Source organism: Mixophyes fleayi, chromosome 6, assembly GCF_038048845.1.
Source record: "Mixophyes fleayi isolate aMixFle1 chromosome 6, aMixFle1.hap1, whole genome shotgun sequence".
Lineage (NCBI taxonomy): Eukaryota > Metazoa > Chordata > Amphibia > Anura > Limnodynastidae > Mixophyes > Mixophyes fleayi.
Genome location: NC_134407.1, coordinates 6740334 through 6758859, shown reverse-complemented (window position 1 = coordinate 6758859; position 18526 = coordinate 6740334). Strand labels below are relative to the sequence as shown.

The 18526-nt window shown below is 41.9% G+C and overlaps 1 protein-coding gene and 1 long non-coding RNA gene across 3 annotated transcripts in view; one reads left to right on the top strand and one right to left on the bottom strand.

Moving 5' to 3' along the window:
* Nucleotides 1-1624: 1624 nt before the first annotated feature.
* On the bottom strand, nt 1625-13627 carry LOC142160750 (uncharacterized). The gene is made up of 3 exons (XR_012693295.1): nt 13395-13627; nt 3796-3841; nt 1625-2319 (listed from the first exon to the last, which is right to left on the bottom strand). It is a non-coding gene; the product is annotated as an uncharacterized LOC142160750 (long non-coding RNA).
* A 2286-nt stretch (nt 13628-15913) lies between these two features.
* The window catches only part of PDCD4 (programmed cell death 4), a 28983-nt gene continuing 26370 nt past the window's right edge, over nt 15914-18526 (top strand). For both annotated transcript variants that reach the window (XM_075215704.1, XM_075215705.1), the window contains exon 1: nt 15914-16037. The gene's annotated coding sequence lies outside the window, so the exon portion shown is untranslated. The remainder of the gene's footprint in view (nt 16038-18526) is intronic.

The following is an 18526-nucleotide window of genomic DNA, read 5'->3' as shown; positions in this document are numbered from 1 at the left end:
ATTACACCCCTAGATAGCATAGAGATATTGCTTGACAGTGTTAGTATTAAATGCTAAATCAGCATTACCCTGTTTACACACAAAATAATAATGTACACACAAGACACACAAGAGAATACACAAGAGATTACATTATCTTGTGTTATTAATAAATGTGAAAGCCACATATTCAATATAAAATGTAATTATATACAAACACAAATGAAATTAAAATTACACTATATTAAAAGGAAAAATAAAAAAGTTAAATAACATCTATTGTTTTCCCCTTTATAAATCAAATGGGAATATCATTTCCTGCAACTGAAATGTCAATTAAGAAGGCTGTGATTTCATATAATGTAGACCGATGCTAATAATTTAAGTACTATTAGCTTGATGGGTCAATACATGATCAGCCAATGAGAAGCGACTACAGAGTGCTACTAGTTATCATCATCATTGCATATCACTGCATTTGCCCTTCAGCAGAGGCAAGAGATAGTCTCCTGAAAGGTGTATGTCCAGGTAGATTCCTGGTGAAAACCCAGGGTTCTCATTAGACTACATGTCCCAGGTTACAATGCAACGGGTGCAAATTAGCTTATTATTTTCCCATAAGTTATATATGTATATATTATAATACTGGCTGTTGTTTCATGCAGCACACAAGTACTTTTTAGCTTTATTTTTACAATGAAATTTAAAGTTGATCTAGAACATGCCCTACCCCAACTATAAATCTGTCCCCACATTTTAAACTTACTTCCCCCTCCAATGCAGCATGGTTTTGCCTAGGTGCAAAGTTACTCCTTTTTTATGCTTTGCTCTCCTTAAAGACTCGGGCCCCTAGTGTTATCAGTTACACCTTTAACAGGTAACTACTAAAAAAAAAACACTTGAGACACAATGGCAGCTGGACTAATTATGTTATTGATTGTTTAACCTCTCATAACCAGCATCTTTCTACTTTTGTTTGCACAATGATAAATATAGCAATGACAAACAAAACTGGTGCCAAACTGCATAAAGTCCATCCCTGGCCTTCGGAATAACTCTTGAACACTTGTGTCATAATTTTGTCATTCTGACCTGGAATTTGTTACAGATACAGAGGGCAAATTGGGATAATAACAACTTCAAACTGGAACATACTTATGGAAATTGCCTTCCATAACGTGTGGATACAGAATTTTGCCAGACAACTAACCCATGTTCTACTACAATATTTAAAATTTTTCCACACTGCTTCAGTAAATTTAACACAATCGCATCTAAAAATACCATCCTGTGCATGTCTAAAGGGCTTAACAGTATTTTAATGCCAATATTATAGCTTAGACCTGTTGTAAGTTTGCAATGTATTACAAAACCTAGCAAAATTAAATCATGTAATTTGCAGAATCATAAATTAACACTGGTCAACACTCATAATAGAGTGATCTTGTGGTAACTTTGTGGTGCTGATTCTGAATATGACATCGGTTTTCCTAGATTGGTTCTAATTTTTTTGAGATAATTAGTATCCCAATGAAAAACACAAAAATACAAAAAATGTATTGGTAAATTAAAGCCTACTTACAAATCGCATTGAAATTATATCAAATCATACAAAAGTAAACACATGAAATACATAATGGCATTTTATTCGGTATAATAACAAATAAACATAGTAAGCGGATTTGGATAATTAATGCATAGCAAAACACTGTTCATACAATTTTCTTTTATGTGGTTTATCGGGACAATCACGTTGGAGGCTCCAGCAATAGTCAGCCATCATGTGTCTGTCCCATGTGCCTTGACACCTTCCCTCCATCACCTTTATAGCTTGATGAAACCTCTCTCCATGTTCCTCACTTAAATCACCACGATTATCTGGAAATCTGTGTAAGTGGCTATGGAGAAAGTGTACCTGTGACAGGATGGACCTCCTATGCCACCCTGTCCGTGCTGTTGGGCACCGGCTGGGCTTGACTTGCCACCATCTGCTTTCTTATCCAAATTACGCCCCTCTAAATGCAGTAGGAGGGGCTTGCTGCTGACACCACCAGGCTCCTCTGCCGGCACCTATAACCACATCCTTCTGGGTAACTCTCGCTGCTAGTGTACCCCTTTGCTGGGCACCTGCGCTAGTACCCCTAACCTCTTCCTTTAGATCAGGATTGCTGTGGATGGTTCCTCCTGGCCTATCACATTGGCCAGACCTGCAAGGTAGCGGGCAGAGCATTGGTACTGGTATGCTGGGTACCAACCTCAGAACAGCTGGATAACGAATTAGATTGGTCTAATCTTTAGGTCACAGGAATTTCCGCAGGTAAGTAGGTGTCAAAGCAGGATCTTGAAGCAATGATGTTTTATTAGCTCAAGTGTACATGGTCAAACAGCTGCTATACTATTTTCAATAATTACCATCTGGATGTAATATATCCTTGCATTTAACACAATTTAACTTATAAAAGTCAATCTGTGAGTTCCTAGTACTTGGTGTTAAGTTTTCTATATTACTTGCATCCTGTCTTAGAGAGATAACAAGTCTAATCACTCCCTCCTGTGTTTTCAGGTTCAACAGATGCATTTGTCAATCTAAGATGTAAATAATTAATTAACTTAATTTAGGGTTTCCTTTCTTACAAAAACACATTTCCTCCACAATGGCTACTGTCTCTTAAATCAATACATTTCCTATACAGTAATACAACACAATATAAAAAAATCAGTACATTTGCAATGATATACAGTGGTGCACTGAACCTCTAATTAATAAGAAATCTACAATAAATTATTTATAAGTGATCCAGATACAGTACCTTTATGCTCACATCAGTACCCACATTTTTAAAGTTTTTGAGCATGTTTTGCATCAGTTCTTGACAACTGACTGCTCTGTAGTTACACAAGAAGTTCTTGACAACTGAGATATAACTGCACCAGCCAGAAGCGTCATCACCATTCATACATTTTGTGAAATTAGAATACTTGATAATTTTACATATTTGAGGGCCGTCAAAAGATTCCAGCTTCCATTCTGTATACAACTTGACTTATTTACACTAATTACAAGTATTCAAATATATTACACGGGCGAGAAACAAGAAAAACACAACAGACAGCGCGAACCGCTCCACTTGCAAATGTCAACTGACTGCTGGTTGGGTAACCGATCACATATATGAAAGGAGAATATTCTAGAATGATCGCAGAGTGAACGCCTAGATTGTTTGCTAGTCTCACCTTCTAGAATGTTCTGGTAGACTCCCATATGCACACGTTATAGCTAAATTCCTTATTCATTGAGGTTATTTAATGAAAAAAAAAATACTTTCATTTATAAATTCAGCAACCACAAAATAACCTATATTTGTAATATCAAATATACGAAATATCCTTAGCAACTAAAAAAACTTTTTTTTGTTGGGCTGATCAGTGGATCGTGCCTACTGGTTGCCTTGTGGAAGTCTCAGTGGACTTTTTTACTTTGTGTCCTTTTACTTCTGTCATATAGAACATAATAGTACCACCATACAGTATAGCTTCATAATGCCACCAGAATGGTACATAATTCCACCACCATCATCGCCATGGTCAGGAATCAAACTCATGATCCCAGTGCTGTGAGGCAGAAGTGCTAACCACTAAGCTGCCATGCTGCCCATATAACTTTAAATGCTTCCACATTGACTCATATCACTAATTGCTGATCATATCTGTGTTTATCAAGACACTGAGTAATAGCGGCATAGGTCATATAAAAAAATGAAGTCTTCACATACTTTGATAATTCACAAAACAAGCTAGCAAAACACAATCACTGACCTGTCTTTGGTGTTCCCGAGCCAACAGAAAATGTACTATTTTGACACTATAAAAGAAAGTTGATCAATTTGTAAGTTCAAAATGTAAGCATAAATTAAACATCCAGTCAGTGCAAGGTGAGTAAAATGTACGCAATAAAGAAACCCATTTCATGTTTCCCGTGCAAAGTAACAATTTAAGGTCTGTATTAACTCTAATATCTGAGAAGTCATGCTAATATTAATTGTATTGTATTTGAGATTTCATGCACTTAAACAATATTTTATGAATTTACATATACAAAGATGCATTGTATTATGGGCCTGATTTAGTATAAATCCTGCGAGCACCTTGGCAAAACCATGTTGCACTGCAGGGTGGAGGAGTATTTTTAAAGTGTGCAGGCATGCATTGCAACATGGTTTGTCCAGCTGCAAATTTGCACTCTTTCCAATGAAGCAACCAATAATATGTCCATGTATTGGTTCATATACACTTGTACATGATAATAATCATGAGTCAGTATTTAAAGCATGCCCATATATATATATATATATATATATATATATATATATATAAATATAAATAACCATTTTGGTGCCCACAAGATCACAGCAATATCTAAACTGAAATATATTTAGTGTTGGAGGTGTTAGATTATATTATCATTGATGTTTATATGGCTATAACTTGCTCATTCACACTGGCTTGGGTGAAAAAAGACCATACATATGATGTGTGCTACAATTTCATGTACTCCTGTGAGCACAGACTATGTGTAATCAGAGACAGATGAAGGATTACTATGAGTCACTCAGTAACCTAAAGGCACTCTTATGATCTGTACAGTAGTCTTGTCTTTTATAAAAATAATACGAATTGTTGCATTTGTTTCATTCTTCCCTAGCCAAATGTAGCTATAAGTGAAAAATAACAATATATTTATATTATTTTATGATATTTTGTGTCAGTATACACTGCTCTCTGAAGCCATATGCTGCCCTGGACTCAGTGTCAGACTCGAGTGAGGGGTCCATTGTAAAACCAATGGCAGACAGGGACAGTAGAAGTTCTCTGGGCACTCTAAGCAGCCTCCCTTTGGAGGCTCAGGCTTTGAACCCCCCAATCCCACTGCTTTTTACCTTCCAACCACTGGTAGCCAGTCTGGTACCTTTAGGACTGACTTCATGGCACAGGCTCATTCATTTTCCATAATGTTTGGTCCCAGAGCCAGCAGAACTTACTCTAGGAATGTCGCTGGACCATTGGAGTTCCCACTCCTGACCGGCCCTATCTCTGAAACCCTTGGTTGATTAGCCAACATGCAATTCTCAACGTTGGAGTCTCCTTCCCCAACTTTCTGGGCAATGAGTGCCTTTTTAACCTTGGTTTGGGCAAAGCTTATACTCTCGCTGGTACAGCTCTTGCAGAAGTGTTTTCTTATTCCTCTAGTATGCTTGATCCATCTCAGTATGGAATTCAGTGCTGCTTGCATGAGACATATTCGCCTCCTGGCTGGGAAATATTTTGGCTATGTGCGTTGCCTGTTTCCTGAGTACCAACTGCTTACAGTACTCTGGAACACACCTTGTATAGAGTTTTCCTGCAAATCCACCTGGGTAAGTGCCCAGGGATAAGTGATCCCGCTACTGCCTCTCACTGCAGTCTTATGTGTTGACCGAGGGTGACCGGTACCATGATTTTGGAATCACTTAGGCTAACAACTGGGATAGAAGTAGTGTGCTTTATTTTATATAAAAAATATATATATATATATATATATATATATATATACACAGGGGAATAACAATAGGTAGAGGGAACAAAGGCCAGGGGGGTCACCACACAAAGAACATACTATTCGAACATACCCTAAAGGTGCTATGTTCACCACTTCAAATGGAACGCTCTCCTGATCACTGAGCCACAGTATTCACTCCTCAACTGCCAAGGGAGGTATCAAGCCAAATATCTTCCTGCTTTTTACAGGCACAAAGTAACAAGATCCATGGAGACTTCAACCAGGAGAGCAGCAGGCACGATCCTCTGATCAGACCAACAGGACCTGAAACTTCTAGTTAGCACTACCAAAAGGAGAACCAGCGTAATGTAAAATGGGATTAATAAAGCTCAGTAACAGTGCTATTGTGAGGTGGGTAAGATTAAAAGAAATCGTAAAGCGGTTATTCGTGCCAGGCAGAAGATGATTATTATAAGGAGCAGTGTGGAGTCGGGTCTTCTAGAAAAAGCCAGGGGGATCTGACTTGAGAGAAAAGATTAGGTTTGTCATGAAAGTAAGTTGTAATTCTCTCCATGCATGCAACATGTCAGACATGATTTTGAAAGGAGGGGGTCTGTTTTTTTTCCAATGGGCTGCCATGGATTATTTTACTGCTGCCAAAATGTGGGACATCATCTTCATAGAATATTTGTCTGATTTCGTGCAAAGTAGGAGAGGAGTTATATTCAAGTATCTTTAGATATGGGAAGTTAAAAGAGATATTTCCAGGCATGTCCACCATATATGACAAAATGTTTCCCTATGGCCACAATTCCTCCAACAAGATGGATCAGATGTAGAATCTTATGCACTTTGGGAAGCCTGGGGGCAGACAGCACTTTGAGAAGCCTGGGGGCAGACAGCACTTTGAGAAACCTGGGGGCAGACAGCACCAAGTGGTAACTTGGGCTGAACCGCATGAACTGGCAACTTGGGCTGAACCGCATGAACTGGCAACTCGGGCTGAACCGCATGAACTGGCAACTCGGGCTGAACCGCATGAACTGGCAACTCGGGCTGAACCGCATGAACTGGCAACTCGGGCTGAACCGCATGAACTGGCAACTCGGGCTGAACCGCATGAACTGGCAACTCGGGCTGAACCGCATGAACTGGCAACTCGGGCTGAACCGCATGAACTGGCAACTCGGGCTGAACCGCATGAACTGGCAACTCAGGCTGAACCGCATGAACTGGCAACTCGGGCTGAACCGCATGAACTGGCAACTCGGGCTGAACCGCATGAACTGGCAACTCGGGCTGAACCGCATGAACTGGCAACTGGGCTGAACCGCATGAACTGGCAACTCGGGCTGAACCGCATGAACTTGCAACTGGGCTGAACCGCATGAACTGGCAACTCGGGCTGAACCGCATGGACTGACAAGGTTTCTGGAGCGGACTGTAGCTCTGGAACAGAGACAGCAACTGGAGACTCGGAACTGGAGGCAGCAGCTGGAGACTCGGAACTGGAGGCAGCGGCTGGTGACTCGGAACTGGAGGCAGCGGCTGGAGACTCGGAACTGGAGGCAGCGGCTGGAGACTCGGAACTGGAGGCAGCGGCTGGAGACTCGGAACTGGAGGCAGCGGCTGGAGACTCGGAACTGGGAAGCACTGTAACAAGAGACTCGGGTGCAGAGGCTGCGGCAGGAGACTCAGGACCAGACACAGTGGCAGGAGACTCAGGACCGGACACAGTGGCAGGAGACTCAGGACCGGACACATTGGCAGGAGACTCAGGACTATACACAGTGGCAGGAGACTCAGGACCGGACACAGTGGCAGGAGACTCAGGACCAGACACAGTGGCAGGAGACTCAGGACCGGACACAGTGGCAGGAGACTCAGGACCGGACACAGTGGCAGGAGACTCAGGACCGGACACAGTGGCAGGAGACTCCAAGCTGGAGGCAGAGGCTGGGACCTCGCAACTGGAGACAGAGGCTGGGACCTCGCAACAGGAGACAGAGGCTGGGACCTCGCAACAGGAGACAGAGGCTGGGACCTCGCAACAGGAGACAGAGGCTGGGACCTCGCAACAGGAGACAGAGGCTGGGACCTCGCAACAGGAGACAGAGGCTGGGACCTCGCAACAGGAGACAGAGGCTGGGACCTCGCAACAGGAGACAGAGGCTGGGACCTCGCAACAGGAGACAGAGGCTGGGACCTCGCAACAGGAGACAGAGGCTGGGACCTCGCAACAGGAGACAGAGGCTGGGACCTCGGAACAGGCTGGCGCCTCAGGACAGGCGGCTGGAGCTGGCGCCTCAGGACAGGCGGCTGAGGTTAGCAGATTGGGTCTCACCCCAGAGAACAGAAATAGTGAAGCGTAAACAAATCCGGAGTGCGGAGAGAAAACAACAGAGGATGGATCAGTAGGCTGTTGTGGTCTGCGGAGAGGACAGTTCTGTAAGAAGTGTTTATTACTGGCACAGTAGAGACACAGTTTGTTAGCTATTCTGCACCGCCGCTCCTCTTCGGTCAGATGGGGGCGTGGACCACCTGTGAACCGGAAATTTGTTACACCATAGTTCTTAGTAAACAGCAAATTTGTAGAAGCACATTTAAGAGGTGTTGTTTGCACAGGTTCAGCAGCAGAGGAGGTGGATTGAGACAGATCAGCAGCTTCTGAATTAGGAGAGACAGAATCTGACAGTCTCCTGAGTGGGTCCATAAGCAAAGTAGAAAATTTAGCCAGTTGGGAGCGTAGCAGGATTATGTGTCCATTTGTAAAGCCTGTAGCTGTGGCAATTCAAAAGCTGGTAAAGCAGACATGTTCCAAAAAATAAATGAAAATGAATTGCAGAAAAAAAAGGTCCCAGAATAAAAAACTTTCACCTGACTCCTAAGCTGTTTTTTGGGCTGGTTATACTGTCACGGTTAAATACAGGAATACAGCTAGGAGCCACGAATATGGTGAAAACACTCTATGTTTATTTGCAGAAATGTACAAATAGCAGGTAATCATGAGTTTGTAGTAAATACCAGGTTCAAAACTGATGCAGGAAGCAGGAGGTAATATGAATTTGCAGAAACCACCAGGTACACAGCTAATGCAGTGAAGCAGGAGGTATGGACAGATCCCAAGCAGCAGGTAACCAGAAGCATATCAGAAGTCAGGAACAAGTAACAACAGGATGTGACAACAGAGAGTAACATCAATAACCACCAATGAATGCTGGGAGAGACAAGTATACATAGGGAAAACCCAGGTGCCAGGGATAATCAGTGCAGCAGGGTTAACTCCTAAGGGACTAGATGCAGGCACAATAGCAGCACCTCTGGTAAATAGAGGTACTGCTGCAACACATAAAAAGAAACACAAATAATAAAGTCTAATACTCCTGGAGGCAGGAGCTGCCAATACAAAGCAAGCTGCAGGCAGATCGTGACACATACACAGTATTTGGAATCTGATAAATGTGGTACATTTCTGGCATACCTGGCTAGGTCTGAGCAGGCAACTACTGTGGTTGCGGGAATCAAAGATGTTTTGGGACACACAAGGACTTTGGCTCCAGAGATAGCTGACGGTTTTTATGATTACTTTAAGGATACGTATGCCTCTAAGGCAACCTATCCAGACTCTGATCTTGTAGCACACGTTGGGGTTGTTACTTTACCCAGGCTTAGTTTGGCTAGTAAGGAATTTATGGATTCTTCCATTACACTGGAGGAGATAGATGATGTCGTTTCCTTCTTTCCTAATGAAAAGGCCCCAGAAATGGACAACATACCTATTGAATTCTACAAGAAAAATTTGACCCTAAACTCTTGGAAACTTACAAAGATTTTTATGCTTCAAACTCTGTTTCTACGTCTATGTCTGAGGCACTTAAAGTTTTGATACTTAAATCGGAAAAGGATCACTTGTCTCCGGAGTCTTACAGACCCATATCCCTACTGACGTCAAAAATTCCGGCACTGCGTCTTTAACAGGCTATTAATGATTTTGTGCATCCTGTCCAAACTGGTTTTATGCCAGTTAAGTCGACTGCCATTAATCTCCAAAGATTGTTATGTCACTTGCAACTGCGATATGGGGGCTGACAAGGCAGTAGTAGTGTCGTTGGATGCTGCTACAGCCTTTGACTCTGTTACTCCTTGCCTGCTCCTCTATCTGTAGTGATGAAATTTGGGACATATTCTGGACTACAGGTCAACTGAGACAAATCTAATATCTCTCCACTTAAGAGATCTAACCTGATTAGTCCTGTTGTCCAACTTCCCATGCAATGGACCTCCAAATTTTAGTACCTGGGTATTTGGATCTCTAATGAAATGGGTCGCTACATAGAATATAATGTTCAGCCTCAAATTGATTATTTAAAAAGTAGGATGCATGTTTGGAAACAATTGTCGCTCATGGTTACAGGTCAAGTCAATTGTCACTGAGTTAGGGTCAGAGGACTGCCCGTACAGCCGGCTCACGTAATATTACCCCCCGAGAGGCACAGAGTCTAACGGTGAGGGAGGTGTTCGCCAGGGAGTTTGGAGTTAGCTGCTCCCAGACCGCAGGTCGCGGCCCTCTTAGGGGGTGATGAGCGAGGCTGTAATGAGAACCAAGATAATAACTGAAGATGCCATGGATGAGAAGTAGCTCAATGACTAAGAGGCAGTTTTCCAGGGTAACGGTAGAGCCAATGTACTGAGAGTAAGGAACAGCAGGCGAGTATGCAGGTTATACTGGAGACTGGTAGTGATGATCTGCAGGTAGATGTGCTGGAGACTCAGAGAACAGGTAGCAATAACCTGCAGAGCGTTACCACAGGTTAGTGGAGCAGACACAGAGGCTGTGATGATCTATGGATAGATGTGCTGGAGACTCAGAGAACGGGTAGCAATATTCTGCAGAGCGTTACCACAGGAAAGAGGAGTAGACACAGAGGCTGTGATGACCTGTGCATAGATGTGCTGGAGACTCAGAGAACAGGCAGCAAACAGTCGCCAGAGAACAGGACATCTGAACAGGAGTGTAGACCTGAAGATCTGGCAACTTGGTAGAGATGCAGGTCTTTTTCAAGCATAGGGATCGCTATCCTTGAAAAGACCTAAGTCAGGAGGTTAAAACGCGTTGGAGTGAAAGGGCTGTGAATTCTGGAACAAGAAGGACCCCGATTATACCATAAAAAGTACCAGAGGAGCAGAGACTGTGCAGTAACCCTGGGGATTTTTAACATCATGCTCATATCAGTCTCTATCTGGTAGGGATACTCATATTCCACCATGTTCCAGTTTTCCTTATTTTAATGTTTTTTATATGTTTTATATAAAAATATTATATTATATTATGTGCAATAAATGTATTTTTCCTTTCCCTACTTCATGGCAGCCCTTACAATGGGTTCATCCTTAATCAGCTAGTGTAGACAGGAAGAATTTTGTCCCAGGTGACTCCTATATAAGGTAGCTCCTCCTCTTCCTCTGTGTCTTTTCTTCGTGTCTCAGCAGTGTATAGGACAGGTAGTGTAGTGAGTGTGTGTTGTTTGATTTTTTATTTTATTCGAGAGGGCTTACCTGGAGGTTTTCTGGCTTTCCTCAGAGCTGGCTGTGTGGTACAGCTCCAGCAGGGCAAGTGCCGGACAAGTCTGCCTCTTTGAGGTTTAGCAAGACTGCCAGCGGGCGTGCACACTGAAGTCGCGCGCGCAGGACAAGGACGTGCACGCGTATGGGTAAGCCCCGTAAGGCTTTGCACCCCCCTGAGTGTCGAAGTCTACAGGATCTTTATTTCCTTCCAAGAAGCAGGTGGGGAAGCAGGTGTAAAATAATCTGCCACGCCTGGGTGTGGTTAATAGCAGGCACTGTGTTGAGCAGCTGCAGTCCATTTATGAGGCTCAGTATTGGCTTGGTGTTTGATGCTGCAGGACCTAGCAGCTACCTGAATAAGTGCACCAGGACCAGGAGCCCGTCCCAAAAAAGCTGAAGGAACCCCAATGTAAGCCCTTAAAAAGGGGTTTTTGGTTACTCTTAGGTTATTTAGTTCCTTTTTCTATTGTTTACAATACCTCTGTGGAGCTTGTGCAGGGAAAAAGGAAATATAAACTGAAAATTTATGTGCAGCTTGTGCTGGCAGTTTACCGAAAGATTGTACTGATCCATTGCGTGTGTCATGCACCCCGGAAATGGTAGAGGAGCCTGGTCCCCTTGAACAATTCAAGCAGTTCTTTTCATGGATGGTTAAAACAATGCAAGAGTTTCAGGCCCCAGAACAGAGAACAAAAAGGGACAGGATCCCTATAGCAGAAGATATGGAGGAAATGGGGCCAGGGCCGTCCTCTGAAACATTCAGTTCTGCTCAGGAATGGGATTCGGAGTCAGATAATGAGGATGAAGTGAAAGGGTAAACCTAATATGGGGAGACTGAATCGTATATATCCTTTTCAGGATGAATATGTGCTGAAATAGTGTTCTGTGCCTAAGGTGGATTCAGCCATAGCTGGCTTATTCTCAAAGACCACTCTCCTGTGGGATGATGGGGGTCCATTAAAGGATGCTATGGATAGGAGAATGGAGACTTCCTTCAGGAAATTACACATCTCCTCAGGCATAACTCTAAAGTCTGGGATAGCCATGGCTTCGGTATCTAGAGCCCTGAGGCTGTGGGCCAGTACTCTACATACAGACATTGAGGATAAGATATATAGATTGTATCTTCTTAAATCCTTAGAGGTTATGCAGAAAAGCATTGATTTCCTGTGTGATACTTCGTTGGATACGATTGTTTTTTCTTCCAGGAGTATGACCTCGGCAGTTGTAGCAAGAAGGGTGTTCTGGCTACGTCATAGAATCATAGAATTCCATACCTACCCTGTAGGAAACAAGTTTATTCAGTCAAGAAGTCCTTCGTCCTTCCTAGAACAGCAGGCATTGCAGGAAAGCCTAAGAGGCCTGGTGAAAACAAAAGCTATCGTACCAGTACCGTCAAGTCAGGAAAACATGGGTTTCCAGACTCTTTCACCTCCAGAAACCATCAGGTGCCTTCAGGACAGTGCTAGATTTAAGGGCTCTCAACTACTATGTGTTAGCAAGACATTTCCGGATGGAATCTGTCAACACAATTCTCAAGGCGGTGGAAATAGACTTAAAAGATACATATTTCCATATTCTAATCATATCTCATTACCAGCAGTTTCTGAGATTTTGCATTCAAGGATGTTACTTCCAGTTCACTTGTCTCCCGTCTTTCCTCGTCTCCAAGAACATTCACCAAGGTCCTTTAAGTACTCATAGCAGCATTCAGGGAAAGAGGAGTGACTTTGTGGCCGAATCTGGAGGATATTCTAAATTCGGCAAAGTCAGGAGCAGCCTAGGAGGTTACAGCCAAGTAATTCAGTTTCTGCAACAGCACGGTTGGTTGGTCAATGTATCAAAAAGCCATCTGACACTGTCACAACAGCTTGTGTTTCTAGGAGTGCAAATAAATACAAGAAAAGACAAAGTCTGCTTCTCTCAAGAAAGGATGGACAAAATCCAGTCCTTAGCGCACCAAATTCAAATTCAACCTCGTGTGTCAGCACGAGCATGTCTGCGCCTCCTAGAAATGTTTTCCTCAACAATAGGAATCCTCCGCAATTCTTCTTCAAAGAGGGGAGAAATGTTCTTGATATAGGATGGAATATGATGAGGTGAAAAAAGTGCGTTTTTTTCTGCATTGCCACTTGAGATTAAACGATAAGGCCAGGTACAATTTGTCTTTTCTAAACTTTAAGTATTTAAACAATATTAAACAGCTATTATATCAACAACAGTACATATGTGAATGTAGTGCACTCATAACACCCCACAAACCTCCACCCTCTTAGAATGTAAATGGTTGTATCAGTTTCTTATCACTACTTACTTGACTGTTTGCCTGCTGAGACCAATGCGCTCTTTTCTGCCACAGCCTGCTGTTCTTTAGCGTAGTGTACACCTGCGCAGTGCAGGAGAGGCGGTCCGTCAGCTCTGCTCTCTCACTGTTGATGATACAATATACTGATATGCAATGCTTATATGTTACTCTAGGTATTGTGGACACATTAGAAACACTGTAGTGTATTCTCTAAAGGGGACATTCTACAAAACTGGAGTATGTAGAAAGAGAAGATAAACTGCCTTCTGACCAACATTGCTGTGTGACTGATCACACAGTCAATATGAGCAATATGATGTAGCACCTGCCCTTGTGTTTCAAACTTCCATTGCCCCTTAGATTGTAAGCTTGCGAGCAGGGCCCTCTTACCTCTCTGTCTGTATGTATTACCCAGTATTGTTTTATTAATGTTTGTTCCCAATTGTGCTACGGAATTTGCTGGCGCTAAATATTTTTTTTTTTAATGATGATGGAGGTAAATTAAATTTATATTCGCTAAAAACAACTATCTACAGTTTATCACACTATTGCGAGTTTTTTGTTTTTTTTAATAGAATATGAATTTAATTTTCGCCAACTAAACAATTTACCTCCACCTTTTTCAACCTCCACTTTTATATTACACCCCCCAGATTCAAAAGGACACATCACATATTTGCTTTGACAGTATATTGCTTTGCATTTATTGTTTTTCAATATAGCATGGTTAATGCCAGTTCTTTCCAGTCATTGTACTGACTGAATGGAGCCCTGATAAGATATCAAACATTATTTGAAAAAATATATTTTTTTTTATTTAAGAATATTCCTTCGAAAACACCTAACACAAAGATGTGAACATGTGCTAAAAAAAACAGGTTTGTAGTCTTGATGTGACCCTTTATATGTTAAACACACAATACAGATTATATATTACAGGAATGGTAAGGAGGCATCAGTGGAAAATGACCTCCCTTTTCCAATGTCTTCTGTATGAGATCCTGTGAAGTACGAGACATCCAAATAAACAGGGAATAAAAGGGGACCACGGAACACGCAACCATAAATGGTGCAAAATTCCTGCTACTGAGTTACTGAGTCATCTCATTGCCGTCATGACAGTTTATATGAGCTCACGATTTCTTACTGAATCCTCACATAGCATTGATGTATATATAGATATACAATTATTGTTTTATTTATATATATATATATATATATATATATATATATATATATATATACACACACACACACACACACACACATTAGAGACGCTCAGGCTCGGTTTTCTGAAAACCGAGCCCACCCGAACTTAGGGCACCCGAGTAGGCTCGCGAGCTGGTTCGGTATCTCAGCGCGTCCTCGGATCTGAATCGCAGCAAAACGTCATTGTTGTGTTGACGGACCTTGTGTGTTTTGGATTCCATAAGTACCTCCCACCCAATGAGATCCAGCGCTATTGCTCACACAGAAACAGGGGTAGCAGTGTTTTTGTCATTCTCCAGTCTCCAGTGACATTGATCACACAGAAACAGGAGGGATAGCAGTGCTCTTGTCACTCTCCATTCTCCAGTGCCATTGCTCATACAGAAACAGGAGGGATAGCAGTGCTCTTGTCACTTGACAAAATTTAACTGAAAATGATTGAAAATTAAAGTTATTGAGGTTAATAATACTGTAGGGATAAAAAAAAAGAGCCAAATTATGTGGTTTTAGCAAAAAAAAAATCAGGATCCAAAACCAAAACACGAAGTTAATCCAGATCCAAAATCAAAACACTGGGGGTCAATGAACATTATATATATATATATATATATATATATATATATATATATATATATATATATTAGTGCTTTTTTTGTAAGAAATATATACAATGCTTTTTTTGTAAGAAACAAGGTGCCAGAACTCACACTCTTTTTGCCGCCCTCGTTTTTCTGAATTCCTCTCTTTCTGTCAGGAAACAAGTAAAGGACATACACTAAGATGCAGTGCGCACCGTAGCAGCACTGCAAAGAAAATATATATATATATAAGTCACAAACATCAAATGTTCAAAAGTTAGTTTTTAAAACTTGGAAAATCTGTCGCAAAAAGGTGCCGGAACTCAGTTCCAATGTGTTCTATGCCAAAAAAAAAAGCACTGTATATCTATATGTATATATATTATTTCATATGTGAATAGTACTTTTTATTTATATATATATAATTATATTATGGCCTGATGCAGGGGGTGTGGTACTGCCCATACTTTACCTCAGGAATATAGCTGCATTGATTGAACTATATGGAGACTTTGCACCGAGGAGGGGACACACCACGGTGGGCGGAGACACCTGACTGACAGGTCTGTTATTGACACAAAATGGCCGCGCCTCCCTTTCCAGTCACAAAACATAAACAGTATAATCCCGCCCGTTGCCGCACCGTCATCGACCAACCGACATTTCCCCCCCGCCCACACATTACCCGGCGTCTTCATTGGTCAGTCTCCGCTCACACCTTTCAACGACGGCCAATCCGAACAGGCTCCGCCTCCAACACGTGATGTTGTTACTGGGCAGACGTGCTGAGGGTGGTTAGGAGAAAAAAAAAAAAAAAAAAAGATCAAAACAAAAACAGAGTCGGGGAGAGCTGGAATCTGACGAGGTGAGTGCAGGACGGGGGGTGTCCCGGGACCCCGGACCTAGAGAGACCCGTATGTACAAGGGGCTCTCACACCGGAATCGTGACTCTTGTCCTGTGCTAGTGGCGGTGGCTGCTGCAGAACCTCTTGTGGGGAACTTGTACAGTCATGTCGGGCAACTTATAGTCAGTTGGGATGTTATCCATGTGTCTGTACCCAGTCTGCCCGAACACGAGGGGGTGTGTCTGTGTAATATATAATGTCTGTGTGTAATATATAATGTCTGTGTGTAATATATAGTGTGTGTGTGTGTGTAATATATAGTGTCTGTGTGTGTAATATATAGTGTTTGTGTAATATATAGTGTGTGTGTGTGTGTAATATATAGTGTCTGTGTGTTGTATATAGTGTCTGTGTAATATATAGTGTCTGTGTGATATATATATATATATATATATATATAGTGTGTGTGTGTGTAATATATAGTGTCTGTGTGATAGATATATATATATATATATATATATATATATATATATATATATATATATATAGTGTGTGTGTGTAATATATAGTGTCTGTGTAATATATAGTGACTGTGTGTTGTATATAGTGTCTGTGTAATATATAGTGTCTGTGTGATAGATATAGATAGATATATATATATATATATATATATATATATATATATATATATATATTGTGTGTGTGTAATATATAGTGTTTGTGTAACATGTAGTGTCTGTAATATACGCTGATCAGACACAACATTAAACCACTGACAATTGAGTAACATTGATTATATTCATATAATGGCAGCTGTCAGGGGGTGGGATATATTATGCAGCAGGTGAACAGTCAGTTCTTGAAGTTGATGTGTTGGAAGCAGGACGTGTAAGGATCTGAGCAACTTTGACAAGGGACAAATTATGATGGCTAGAAGACTGGGTCAGAGCATCTCCAAAACGACAGGTCTTGTGGGGTGTGCAGAGGTTAGTACCTTCAACAGGGTCATGGGCGCCCAAGACTCATTGTTGCAGGTGGGAAGTGAAGTCTAGCTCGTCTGGTCCAATCCCACAGAAAGTGCTACTGTAGCACAAAATGATGAAAAAGTTAACACTGACTGATAGAAAACTTGCTGTGTAGCTGCAGACTGGCCACAGTGCCCATACTGACCTCTCTCCACCGCCGAAAGTGCTTACAATGGGCATGTGTGCGCCAGAACTGGACCATTGAGCAATGGAAGATGGTGGCCTGGTCTGATGAATCACGTTTTCTTTACATCATGTGGATGGCAGGGTGCTTGTGCGTCGTTTACCTGTAGAAGAGATGGCACCAGGATGCACTATGGGAAGAAGACCAGCTGGTGGAGGCAGTGTGATGCTCTGAGCAATGTTTTGCTGGGGTCCTGGCATTCATGTGGATGTTACTTTGTCACGTACCACCTACCTAAACATTGTTGCAGACCAGGTACACCCCTTTATGGCAACGTTATTCCCTGATGGCAGTGACTTCGTTCAGCAGGATAATGCTCCCTGCCACTCTTCAAAAAAAATAAAACAAAAAAATCTGTCTCAACACTTGACAGTCTCTTGAATGGCAATTTAGATTGAGCCTCTCATGTTTGTCTTAATGAAAATGTCCGTCTGTATAAGTGACAGTATTTTCTTCATGTGCCTGCAAACATGACCCCAAACATTTCTATGCGCTACATTATAGCTATTTTATTGCAGCTCTGACTGCACACTGCTCCCGGAGGCATTGTTTTTGTTTCGGGCCTGGTGAATTGTTGCCTCCAGTCAGTAAGCTGTCCTCGCACCTTATTGTGAAGGGAGTGGTTATATGTCAATGTTCTGGCACCTTTGCAGGATTGCCTTCTGGAAACTTGCCACATATTTTGAGGCCTCAGCCACGTTTGTCATATTTGCTGAGCTATGTGAAAACCACGTCCTCCAGTCTGTGTTTGTCTATGTAAAGAAGGTGTGATTACTTGTGTATGTGTAAGGTGACAGGTAAACCTTGTCATTCACGTGTCATCCGTAATAACCATTTCCTGGCCAGATCAGCCTGAAGCATGGTCCTGCTCTAGCACAGAATAATGGTGTTTCACTTCTTTCCAAAATGTTTTTAACTTGTGCGCAAAGCTGGTGTCAGAAGGGTGCTTTTGACTCTTTTCGAGCTAGAAAAATTCACAGATAGCAATTTGAGCTCTATGAAACTGAAGGCACATTGAAGTGAATGGGGAACTTGCCTCCCTTGTCACATTGTGTTTGGACATGCATATATTCATATAATTCTGATTTCTTGTTATAATTGGTGGCTAAAGGTTCAGGATCACCAGAATTGTGCGTAATTCAATTGTTATGTTTAAACATATCCTTTTATGAGCGTTTAGTAGATATTTTATGTTGATAACATATTGCACAATAGTTCTTCATGTGGGAACTGCAGCTGTCTTCTGTCTCAAAGGGTCTCTTAGCTTAATTTTGTAAATAGGTTCTCAATATTATATCTA